Raw genomic sequence first — 12,024 nt, 5'->3', positions numbered from 1 at the left:
CTTATAAAAAACAATAAATCTTAATCACTGGTTAACTACACATGGTTGATGATATTACTAGATATTATCTAGCGTGTCCTGCGTTGCATATAATGTGACTGAGCATACAAGCATACAAGTATCTAAGTATCTGACTGAGCGGTGGTAGGCAGAAGCAGGCGCGTAAACATTAATTCAAACAGCACTTTCGTGCGTTTTGCCAGCAGCTCTTCGTTGTGCGTCAAGCATTGCGCTGTTTATGACTTCAAGCCTATCAACTCCCGAGACGAGGCTGGTGTAACCGAAGTGAAATGGCTAGCTAGTTCGCGTGCGATAATAGCGTTTCAAACGTCACTCGCTCTAAGCCTTCTAGTAGTTGTTCCCATTGCTCTGCATGGGTAACGCTGCTTTGATGGTGGCTGTTGTCGTTGTGTTGCTGGTTCGAGCCCAGGGAGGAGCGAGGAGTGGGACGGAAGCTATACTGTTACACTGGCAATAGTAAAGTGCCTATAAGAACATCCAATAGTCAAAGGTTAATGAAATACAAATGGTATAGAGGGAAATAGACCTATAATTCCTATAATTCCTATAATAACTACAACCTAAAACTTCTTACCTGGGAATATTGAAGACTCATGTTAAAAGGAACCACCAGCTTTCTCATGTTCTGAGCAAGGAACTGAAACGTTAGCTTTCTTACATAGCACATATTGCACTTTTACTTTCTTCTCCAACACTTTGTTTTTGCATTATTTAAACCAAATTGAACATGTTTCATTATTTACTTGAGGCTAAATTAGGCTAGATTTTATTGATGTATTATATTAAGTTAAAATAAGTGTTCATTCAGTATTGTTGTAATCATTATTACAACTACATTTTTTTTTTTTTATCGACCGATGAATCGGTATCGGCTTTTTTGGTCCTCCAATAATCGGTATCGGTATCGGTGTTGAAAAATCATAATCGGTCGGCCTCTACTTGATACGATTGGTATTGTTGTTGTTGTCTCACCTATCTATCTTAAAAGAAAGATGAATTCACTAATTGTAAGTCACTCTGGATAAGAGCATCTGTTAAATGGCTAAAATGTAAAACTGAAATCTAAATGATTATCACTGTAATTTGTCTTGAATTTCCTCTTGGGGAAATTTCCAGTAAAAAAAACAACAACTCATCCTCTGTCACAGACATCATAGATCACACATCACTGGAGCACGAGTCAGAGGCTGGTCCCACCTGAGATGGAGGGAGGGGGTGAAAGGCCACATCCTGAAGGGCACTCCTGGGGGCTTTCCACAAATCTGTGCCACCACTCCTCTGTTCACCACTCTCATTAATAATGGAGGACAGTTAATGCCTGCAGTATGAGAGGCTTCTCAGGAGAGCCACTGGAGGAAGGGAGAAGGAGAAGAGGACAGTGGTCAAGGAGAGAAGTGCAACCATTGAGGTTGTCACTGATATACAACTTGCATTGAATGCAAGCCACTTCAGTTGACTTGAAAGGTTTTGAATGTGAGGTACTTTCTCAAAGTAGGCATGTGTATTCTGATGGAATAAGCTAAATGAGTTGTTCATGGAAACCAGTGTGAGCATCAAGAACCAATTCATCCCTGAAAAACCCCCTGCACTGTATTGACAACCAGAGAAGAGTCATACCTCACAATGTTACACAATGGTACAATACCTCAGATTGATATCCATCGACCTAACAACGAGGTGAACAGGCGGTGTACCAAATATAAAACTCAGTCTCAGAGCCTTTCGTCAATAAAGTCAAAGTTACAACGTAGAAAGTGCAAATACCCTGAAAACGAGTGGAATGCCAGATTCCTGAAGACCACGAGTCAGAGACTGGGCCTGGTGTCTGTGAGTCATCACGCCGCCCTTCCACCACACTACCACTCCAGGCTGAGCTTCCTCCCTGAGGCTATGGGTTTGAGCCACTCTTCTTTCATCCCTCCATCGCCTCAGTACACCTGACAGAAGACGCCGGCGCAGGGAGCCCTGCCTCAGTAAACTGACTCACAATAACGTGGTTTAAAATAACACAGTGGATCAGCCTTCAGAAACAGAATTGTTTCTCTGCAAACCTCTCTCTTGTGGTAGCGGAGAACTGAGGGCCCAATGGGAGAGCTAATATCCACGTTTTAGAGCCAATATGGGTGCAGAGGAATGGAAACAGCAGATATGACTAAAATAGAGGAAAGAGGAGACAACCAGGGGATAAGGCAGTGAGTGAGAGGACGTGAATTCAGACAGAGGCAGCTTCTGTGGAAAGTTAGATTAACAGGGATGAAGAGGCATCAAAAAAGGGTGAGAGGGACACACAGATCAGACAATGTATAAATTACAATTCATGATCTTGGCATTGCGTGTGAGGCAACATGCCGATGACGGATGAGGCATCCGATGTGGCTGGTCGTCTAGAGAGAGTTTAATCTCTATACCTGTACTGTGGGGATCCGCTCAGGCTAAATATAGCTCCACTCCACCACAGGCTAGACCGCAGCATGGCATTAGCATCCATCCACACTGCCTGGCATGCTCAAGAATTGTTGATCCTTGTCTTGATAGGACTAATCTACTTGAATTGAATAACAATTAGGGAAGTGTAAGCGGCTCTCTGGATTACTGTCATAAATGGTATCGGAAAACAATCTCCATTCAAATTTTTGTTAGTGTGTGCGAGTGGAACTACATGGAAAAAACAGATCATCATATTTGAATTCCTTAAACACTTTTTAAAATTGAATAGCCTTTTCCAAACTGGGGTGACTGTAGACCCAGCAGCAGGGCCAGAGGCAAACAATCACTCCTTTCCTCCAAATGTTTGGAGTGCAGCAGGGAGGGTAGCTGTGCAAACAGTCTTTTATTTCCCACAGCTGTCTGCAGCCCTAGGGAGCTCTATTCAATGAGAGGAGAGCTCCTGTTGAACCAATACCCAGACTCCCTTTCTCCTGGCATATGAGCACTAACATGAAGTTCATAGAATCATATCAAATTGGGTGTCAAATGAAAGCTAAGGGTCTATATTTTTGGGAAATTAAGGCATAAATTCATTTTTCAACCATTTTCCATTTAAATAATGTGGCATAAGTAAAGGCTTTGATTTCTGGATAAACAGATGGAAAAGGTACCATAAATACATCAAAATACAATGATGTTGACGTAAAGGCCCCTAATATCAACACATATATTTCATTTTAGAGAAATAGTTTACCTTCTGTAAGAAATAAACATTGCCTTGTAAAACCCACATATCTTTGAGCTATGCAAGTAGAGTATGCCAGTGGAAGGGGGGACAGTAGCAGGTGACCCAACTGTGGCTTGTGAATATTATGATTTACCATCGTAGCCAATTCAATTGAAGTAATTCCATTACAGATTTTTTTTAAATGTACAAATCACACTTCACATTGTCTTTTGACTGTCAAAAGTGCAATATATTAGTCTACTAACAATGCACTTAATTTCATTTGAATCAATATTTAGCTGTTAAATGAAACCACCTGTTTTGTTTTGGCAGAGGGTTGAGGGGTAGCGCAGCTGGGTCCTTTTGTACTCGTCAGATGCTCTGTGCAGTCAGAACAGTCAACCCCAAGAGACACACATTTCCCTGTTACACGGTTAACCCTTTTCACTACACATCTGCTCACGTCTGGGTTCAGGTCTGGGACATCGTGGCCAAAAATACAGCATTCTGTATGTCTAACAAATAAGAATTACTACTCATCAGTTTACCATCACTCAATCAGCCATTATTTCTGTTAAGACCATATCACTAGTTCAGGTCTAAGCATGTGTTCATTTTCTACTGTGATAGTATGGTGTGTACATTCATGAATTACATAATGCTAAAATATTAGAAGAACCAGTGTTGCAGATTAAATTAGCTGACAAAGATGCAAAGTGTGCATTTTGCTTTGTGATTGAGTCCTCTCTGCTCCCACTCTGCTATTATAGCCAGTGGGGCATGCAGTGCAGGCAGAGGGCTCTCTCTCCCAGTCCCTCCTGCTGCTGCCTCTGAGGACAAAGGCTGAAGGCGGAGACAGAGGGTGGAGGCCAGGGGGGAGGCAGGTGGAGAGGGGACAGGGGGGGAGCAGTGTGAGTGTGTCAGCCTCTCTTAAAACAAAGACAACAGGCCTCCATTGGCTGGTTGTTTCTATCTCAGACATTCCAGACACACATAACCCAATTAGGGCTTCCGAGTGGTGCAGTGGCCTAAGGCACTGCATCTCAGTGCAAGAGGCGTCACCACAGACCCTGGTTCGATCCCGGGCTGTATCACAACCGACTATGATCTGGAGTCCCGTAAGGTGGCGCACAATTGGCCCAGCGTCATCCGGGTTAGGGGAGGGCTTGGCCGGGGTAGGCCGTCATTGTAAAATAAGAATTTGTTCTTAACTGACTTGCCCAGTTAAATAAAAGTTTTAATATATATATATATATATATATATATATATATATATATATATATATATATATAATCAATGGCAACAGGGAGAGAGAGAGGAACATCATGTATCACCTGGCCTGGTCTCTGGCAGCCGGTAGTGGCACCCTGACGGGCTGGTGGGGGTGTATGTGTGGGTTGGTGAGTAAGATGGAATAAATAAATACTATTAGCCCATCCAGGCTCATGGCTGGCACGCATGCACACACACAAAAGCACAGACCCACACAAAGCAACTGGAGTCCATTCATCAATCCACCCAGTGGAAAACAAATTACACTCTGGTGGAAAACTGCCAGATGGGATTAGAGAATTAGACATATATGAATTAATCATTAAATGGGAGATTTCTAACTCTGAAAACAATAACAAACTCGCCTTTGTGCTGTGCAGAAACAAGACACACATCTCTTAGAACTCTCTCACTCTGCCTCTTTCAGTTTTCATAAAAGGATTTGTTCAACTGTGAGCAGTGGCACACCTGAGAGAAAGAGAGCTTTGTCACTGAATTTCAACTCCAAGATGAAAGACAGTCAGAGGGAGAGAGATATCCACAGAGAGTGAACAGATACGATACCTTACCACAGCTCAAGTAGCCCTCTTTACAGGCTGGCTCCTAGCAACATTTGCACAATCATGACAGGGTCTTATTTCTCTCTGAGAGCTAGACACTCATTTCGAGAAGTGCCTAGTCTCAGTAGACTGCTAGAGATCCAAAACCTATTCCACAGTAGTAGTAAACACAAGCCTGGAAAGCACATCCTGCTACCGTAGTCTGAGTGTTCCAGTGGAGAAAACATTTTCTTCTCCACCATATCAATCAGGCAAATCAGGCAATCAAATAAAATACTTCTCCCTTGCTACTTCCATTAGCTATGATTTTCAAGAGAAGCATATGAAATGTTGTCTATTTCAAACTTCAGAATCGGTTAACCTTTCATATATTTTCAGTTATGAAAATGAAGAGGTAGAATGTGCTGTAACCAAGTCCAGGGTACAAGTTCTGTCTCCATTCTGTGTGACAGAAGAAAATGTGAGGATAATTTCTATTCATGTCACATCTCTATGAACATGCTGGATCCTATCAGGTCCTGTCTGCTTCTCACAGACAGAGCCATTCACCACGAGTCACAGACTTCTGTCAGCTGGACAGAGTTACAGCATGGACACAGGGCCTGGTGAGGGATGACAACGTGAATTAAGTTGCCCTGTTGAATGAACCTGTTGAAAGAAATTCAATGGAGCTTCAAACCAGTCCATATGAAACGTGTTCAGTCTACCAGTCATGACCATGGCTAGAGTAGCCCCCAGGGAGAACCGTGGCTATGCAGTGCTCCCAGTCTAGGGATGAGATCAATGGCCTCTGCTCCTAGGGAGAGGAGGAAGGGGAGATGGGGTTAGAAATAGATAGAGAGAAATAGCCTATAAGAGGGAGAAGGCCATGTCTGTTAAAGACCACATAATTTGTTACAATGCAATAAATGTGTTCTTTGTGCATTTGTGTCTGCATGTGTGCAGGAATGTGTGTGCATGCGGGGGGAGATGGGAGGGGCTTGGCAGCATGTAAGGGAGAGGTGTGAGAGGATGTGATACAGACAGAAAGAGACTCTCCTCTGTCATATTGTGTCATTAACCATCAGTAGCAGCGGGACACGTGGAGAACAGCATGTTGAGTGGCAGAGCTTTCTCTGAACACCAGTGACCATATTCAAGCCAAGAGAGAAAGGTGGAAGGCACATCAATTCTGCTGCAGAGAAGCAACCACGATTGGCAGAGGACCTAGAGAAATGGAGGATAAGAGAGATAGCAAAAGTGTAGAGGGAGTGGGACCATGGCGGAACAAGAGACATGTTGCAGAGAGATAACCGGCAGAGCAATGGAGAAAAGAGTGAGATAAGAGATGGATGAGGGACAGCGAGTGAGAGGAGAGAGGTGGGAAGAAGAGGGGGCTGGCTAGTGGGGCCTCAGCCATGGCCCTGGCTGGACTCTGAGACAACAGCGCAGAGAGCTGGTCTCACGTGACAACTTGATGTATGTTAGCAGCCATTCAGCGCTAGGCTAGCATTCAGAGCCACTGCTCTGCTGCTGGCCTGGCTGTCACATCTGTCAAGCTCGGTCTGATTTCCTACCACACTGCACCCAGCCTGCGAAGTGCCTGCCTACTGATCTGATGCCATTCGGATTAGTCCTTAAGCCCCAGCAGTTCCTCTGACCTGGCCAGAGTCATGGCACACGCACACAATTAGTATTTGAACTTCAGAGCAGCGGTGAAATAAGTCCTGCTGATGCTGGAACTGTAATGCAATGTCTGCACTTAACACACAATGGTGAAAATATCAAATATCAAAGAGGAGGGCAGCTGCTACATGCATCTCCGAATACCACCATCCATTCCCAACCCAGCAATATGCACTGAACCAGTTCCTGGGGTAAAATATGTGACCAGTCACATAGTAATCCAGCCCTGCTAGCTGTTTGTCTCTGAGTGTAGTGGTACCAGCACATCCCTGGGTTCCCTCATTAGTCGGCAGAGGCACAGGGCTCCAGAGGAGAGAACCAAACAAAGGATGGATTCTCTCATCTCATGCAGTGGAAAGCCCTGAAGCCCAAAGACCAGCCAGAGCAGAGAGGAGAGAAGGAAGAGAGGAGGGGATGAGGGGAGAGGTAGGGCTGGGGTTGGTATGGGCACTGTCATTATGACATCTCTCTCTGGTACAGTCTGCCAACACACATTCACCAGTTCAATCGAGTACAGGCTTAACTTAATGAAAAACAAAGACAGAATGCATTATGACCTTTTATAATAAAAATAGTTTGGGGGAAAGTCTTGTCTCTGAGGGAAGATTCACCTTGTCAGCTCGGTGGAACCAATCTTGCAACCTTACAGTTAACTAGTCCAACGCAATAACGACCTGCCTCTCTCTCGTTGCACTCCACAAGGAGACTGCCTGTTACGCGAATGCAGTAAGTTGCTAGCTAGCATTAATCTTATATCTTATAAAAACAATCAATCATAATCACTAGTTACTTACACATGGTTGATGATATTACTCAATATTATCTAGCAGGCGCGTAAACATTCATTCAAACAGCACTTTCGTGCGTTTTGCCAGCAGCTCTTCGTTGTGCGTCAAGCATTGCGCTGTTTATGACTTCAAACCTATCAACTCCCGAGATTAGGCTGTTGTAACCGGAGTGAAATGGCCAGCTAGTTAGCGCGCGCTAATAGCGTTTCAAACGTCACTCGCTCTGAGCCTTCTAGTAGTTGTTCCCCTTGCTCTGCATGGGTAATGCTACTTCGATGGTGGCTGTTGTCGTTGTGTTGCTGGTTCGAGCCCAGGGAGGAGCGAGGAGAGGAATGGAAGCTATACTGTTACACTGGCAATAGTAAAGTGCCTATAAGAACATCCAATAGTCAAAGGTTAATGAAATACGAATGGTATGGAGGGAAATAGTCCTATAATTCCTATAATAACTACAACCTAAAACTTCTTACCTGGGAATATTGAAGACTCATGTTAAAAGGAACCACCAGCTTTCTCATGTTCTGAGCAAGGAACTGAAACGTTAGCTTTCTTACATAGCACATATAGCACTTATACTTTCTTCTCCAACACTTTGTTTTTGCATTATTTAAACCAAATTGAACATGTTTCATTATTTACTTGATACTAAATTGATTTTATTGATGTATTATATTAAGGTAAAATAAGTGTTCATTCAGTATTGTTGTAATTGTCAATTTACAAATAAATAAATAAAAATCGTCCGATTAATCGGTATCGGCTTTTTTGGTCCTCCAATAATCGGTATCGGCATTGAAAAAATCCTAATCGGTCGACCTCTAATCAAAACTCTCCCCACTGAGGGAACGGAGTTCCAATGATGGGCCTTAAGGTTATTATTGCTGGTGGTGGTATGTATGGTTGTCTGAAAAACAGCGAGTGAGAGAAGGGTACGTTGACATATACTGTAAATACATGCCAAGATTTTTGCCCATTGGTTGAGAGAGAGGAAGGAGATAATTGCAAGAGTGAGCCCATAGGTTAAACGGCAAGCATTAGGAATGTGTATTATTGTGCCGTGCTTATAGGCTATAAGGTCAACCGGTGAATGGCATTCCAAACATGGCTAATAGGAAAGAGGAGAAGAAACAAGACGCTATTCTGATGATACATTTGTATTCATTCCCACTATGCCTGTAGAATAGGAAATTAAGTGAATTTTGTTATGCTTACTGGATGAAGTTAAACAATCATTTAGACCAGCCTTCCTGATTGAACGTTCGGAAACGACATAACTAAATCCTCTGCCTGGACATACTCAGACAGGGACACTAACAGGTATACAGCACTAACATGCACACACGCAGGATAATATACTGCGTGAATAGACTTAAAAGCCCTGACACAAAGAATACTTGGCCATTGTTTGAACCATTTGTCGAATCATAAAAATAAATCTAATCCCATTGTAGCTGAAGTGTTGAGTGTAAGATAACATTTAAACTATAATTGTGTTTGAGACCAGAGGTGATTCAAAGCCTGTTTCAGGTCAGCTTTTGAAGCTCAGATCTGGTAAGATACCTTCCTTGAGGCATTCTACAGTAGATGAAGATAATCATCTACATTTGTACAGTATATCTTTGGTGCAGTTCATCAACAGCCCTGATTCTTTACACAGTTTCTCCCCAGGAGTGGAGGCTACTCTGGCCCTCCCATTCCCCTCAGAGGCTTCCAGTGCACCGTGTTAAGTCATTTATGAGGCCACTGGAGCATATAAACATCACCAACAAGCTGTGCAATCTGTTAGCCCTGCCATAGCCACAGGCTATCTATTTTTACACTGCACCTAGGCATACGTGGAGCTCTATATGCCCTCTCCCCTTCTCTCCATAGGTCATCATAGTGGTCATAGTGGTATATGCCAATGCCCTGTATAGAGCAGGGGAGGTTTAGGTTTAGTATTCATAGTCCCCGCTGGAGCATCACCTCAGGCACTTCTCAGTTCTCTCTCTAACACAATACAGCTCAGGCAGTACAATAGGAGGGCACGGCAGACAGTTATTGATACACTGACAGACTGCTCGCCTGCTGTCTGTCCAGCCCACACAAACACACACAAAGGACTAGGCAGAGGACGCTCAGCCACCCACCCAAAAGATCACAAACACTCACTCACCCACACAGTGGTACCAGGCCTGCCTATGAGTGTCAATTGCATTTGTCTTTTATGTGTGTGTGAATTTGGGAGAGACTTGCTGAGCAGCTTGTCTACCACACTAAGTACCATAATGAATTCCGGAAATCCAATGCAGGTCTGTAAGAGTTGAATTTTACTACAACACTTCAGTGGAATATCAGAGCTTTGGAACTGTGAAGAATCCCATCGAAAGACAGCCGTAAAAAAGACTGCCTCTTAACCCTGGAAGGATGCATCAAAGATTTCATATGAACCAGACATGAGTGATGATGGCAAGTGGCTTATTTCCTAGATAAAACACATGAAAGGGATCCAGAGAGCTGGGATGATCTTCTCTTAGTATGATGCTGTACTGGCACTCCATGTGATGTAATCATTAAGTGCGGCAGGCACACAGCCTGAAGCTAGCCAATCGGAGCGCTGCTGCGTCGTGACGCTGGTAAACAGTGGCGATGTACTCCAAAGGTAACTCCTCATAAAATATTTAGGCCTAGCACACATTTTAATATTTAATAGGCAGCATAGCAACAGTGTGGCAGGCAGCATGATCTCTAAACACACAGTGTCTGAATGGCTGGGCGGCTGCTCCATCATCGCAGGCTGACACATGACTATCTGGCAGAGCGCTGCATGCGGCTCCTGAGGACCTGACAGGAGGAGCATGTGAGCATACGGTGAGAGAGAGAGAGAGCAGTCTGTTTCAGCACTGCAGCACAAGCAGTCTGGGAGTACACTGTATAACCAGCTACTCAGGCTACATCTCAATGTGCTTCAATGTATAGCTAGAGAACTCCTGATATCTCTAGGAGTGATGAGTATCATTTTGGTCTTAATCTGTTGTTGTCTAGTATTGTATTTTTTCTAACTAGGGTCGTCTACTTTAAGTGCTTACTGTCTTTCCAGTAGCCTACAGTGTGTTAACTGTTGACTACTCATAACTTGCATCTGATTTTTTACACATCAACCAGGATTAAGGGGCAGGAAAATTTGGGACTGTTGTTGTTTTGGTAATCAGTTGCTGTGTTGGAGGGGGAGTGGTTTCTCCTCCCTTAGGCAATCAGCAGTTAGTACGAGGAGGTGTGCTCTTCACCTCTGTTAGGCAATTAGCTATTCGTGTTAGTACTCCCGTTTTCTCGTTGACAAAACAAAGACGGTTCTAGAGGGTTATTAGAGGAAGGAAAGAGAGGAAGACTCCACACCACTCTCTCACTTGAGTATCTTACTGTTGGTAAAATGATGATTAAATGACTGAACAAATCATTTTAAATGGAACTGTAACTAAGTAAAACTTATACTCTGTTTTATTATATCTGATTAACAATATGAGTTCATAAGAAGGGATTGTGAGACACAGACAAGGAGTTAATGAACACCATTCCAACTAGGAAGAAACTAATGGGTTGTGGACTGTGTAAACACATAAGGTCGTTAACCTATGGTTGAACCTACAGAACTGGGCTCTGGGCTTTTTAGATAAGACAGTGAGTGCATTCTTAGGTTTTCTGTTAATTAGAACTGTCAGCTCAGTGTTGATCGATAATGTTGAGGGGTCAAAAGTTACCTGGGAGTGTGTTAGTAAGTTAGAATGAACTTTTCACCTCACTTTGTCCCGGTCGAGAGGAGGGGATTCTGTTAAAGCAATGAAATTACGTCATGATTTGTATATAAACTGTTGCTCGTGGTGAAGTGGGAGCGCGCTCAGAGAATAAATTCTGTTACCTATTATTAAAAAGACTGGTCTCCCTCTATTTTATGCAAACAAGAATCTTACAAATTCTCAAAATAGATTAAGGGTTTTCAATTAATGAAAGCACATTGGCATAATTAAATTACAGTAACACTTACCTAGTTATTTACAGATTATCAAATGTTTCTTCCGTGTACCTTTATCAACTATGTGTGTGTTTTCTATACTTGTTTGCTCCTCTCCCTGTAGACTTCACAGACGCTCCCCACCCCTTGGCTGCAACCCTTATAATTTAGTGAACACTGCACGCACAACACATTAGGAATTCCTGGTCTCCGGCAGCATCCCTAGACTTTTTGGGCCCTGACAGAGAAATGGATCACCCCAGAGAACACTGCTGCTTCAGCTGCTCTCTCTTCATCTGACTATGTGCTTTCTCATAGTCCAAGAGCATCTGGTCGTCGCAGTCGTGGCACAGGGATATTAATTTCTCCTAAGTGGATATTTTCCCTTTTCTACCTCACTCACCTGTCCACCTCCTCATTTGAATTCCATGTTGTCACTGTCAATTGTCAACTCAAGCTTAACATTGTCATATATCGCCCACCAGGTGCCCTTAGAGAGTTCCTCAATGATTTGACTCCTTGAGAAACTAATTTCCTGACAATAGTTTACAAGTATTCGTACCTGGTAACTTCAA

General features: G+C 43.3%; 1 protein-coding gene across 3 annotated transcripts in view; it reads right to left on the bottom strand.

The window, feature by feature from the left end:
* LOC110521218 (FERM domain-containing protein 5) overlaps positions 1 to 12,024 on the bottom strand; it is a 119,115-nt gene that overhangs the window by 84,566 nt on the left and 22,525 nt on the right. The window contains exon 2 of one of the 3 annotated variants that reach the window (XM_090229034.1): positions 1,219 to 1,370. The exons of the other annotated variants lie outside the window; for them this stretch is intronic. The gene's annotated coding sequence lies outside the window, so the exon portion shown is untranslated. The remainder of the gene's footprint in view (positions 1 to 1,218; positions 1,371 to 12,024) is intronic. 3 annotated transcript variants of the gene reach the window in all.

The sequence above is a fragment of the Oncorhynchus mykiss genome, chromosome 1 (assembly GCF_057628025.1).
Source record: "Oncorhynchus mykiss isolate SJ-2025 chromosome 1, ASM5762802v1, whole genome shotgun sequence".
NCBI lineage: Eukaryota > Metazoa > Chordata > Actinopteri > Salmoniformes > Salmonidae > Oncorhynchus > Oncorhynchus mykiss.
The sequence above is the reverse complement of the archived record's forward strand: the minus strand, read 5'-3'. Positions and strand labels throughout refer to the sequence as shown.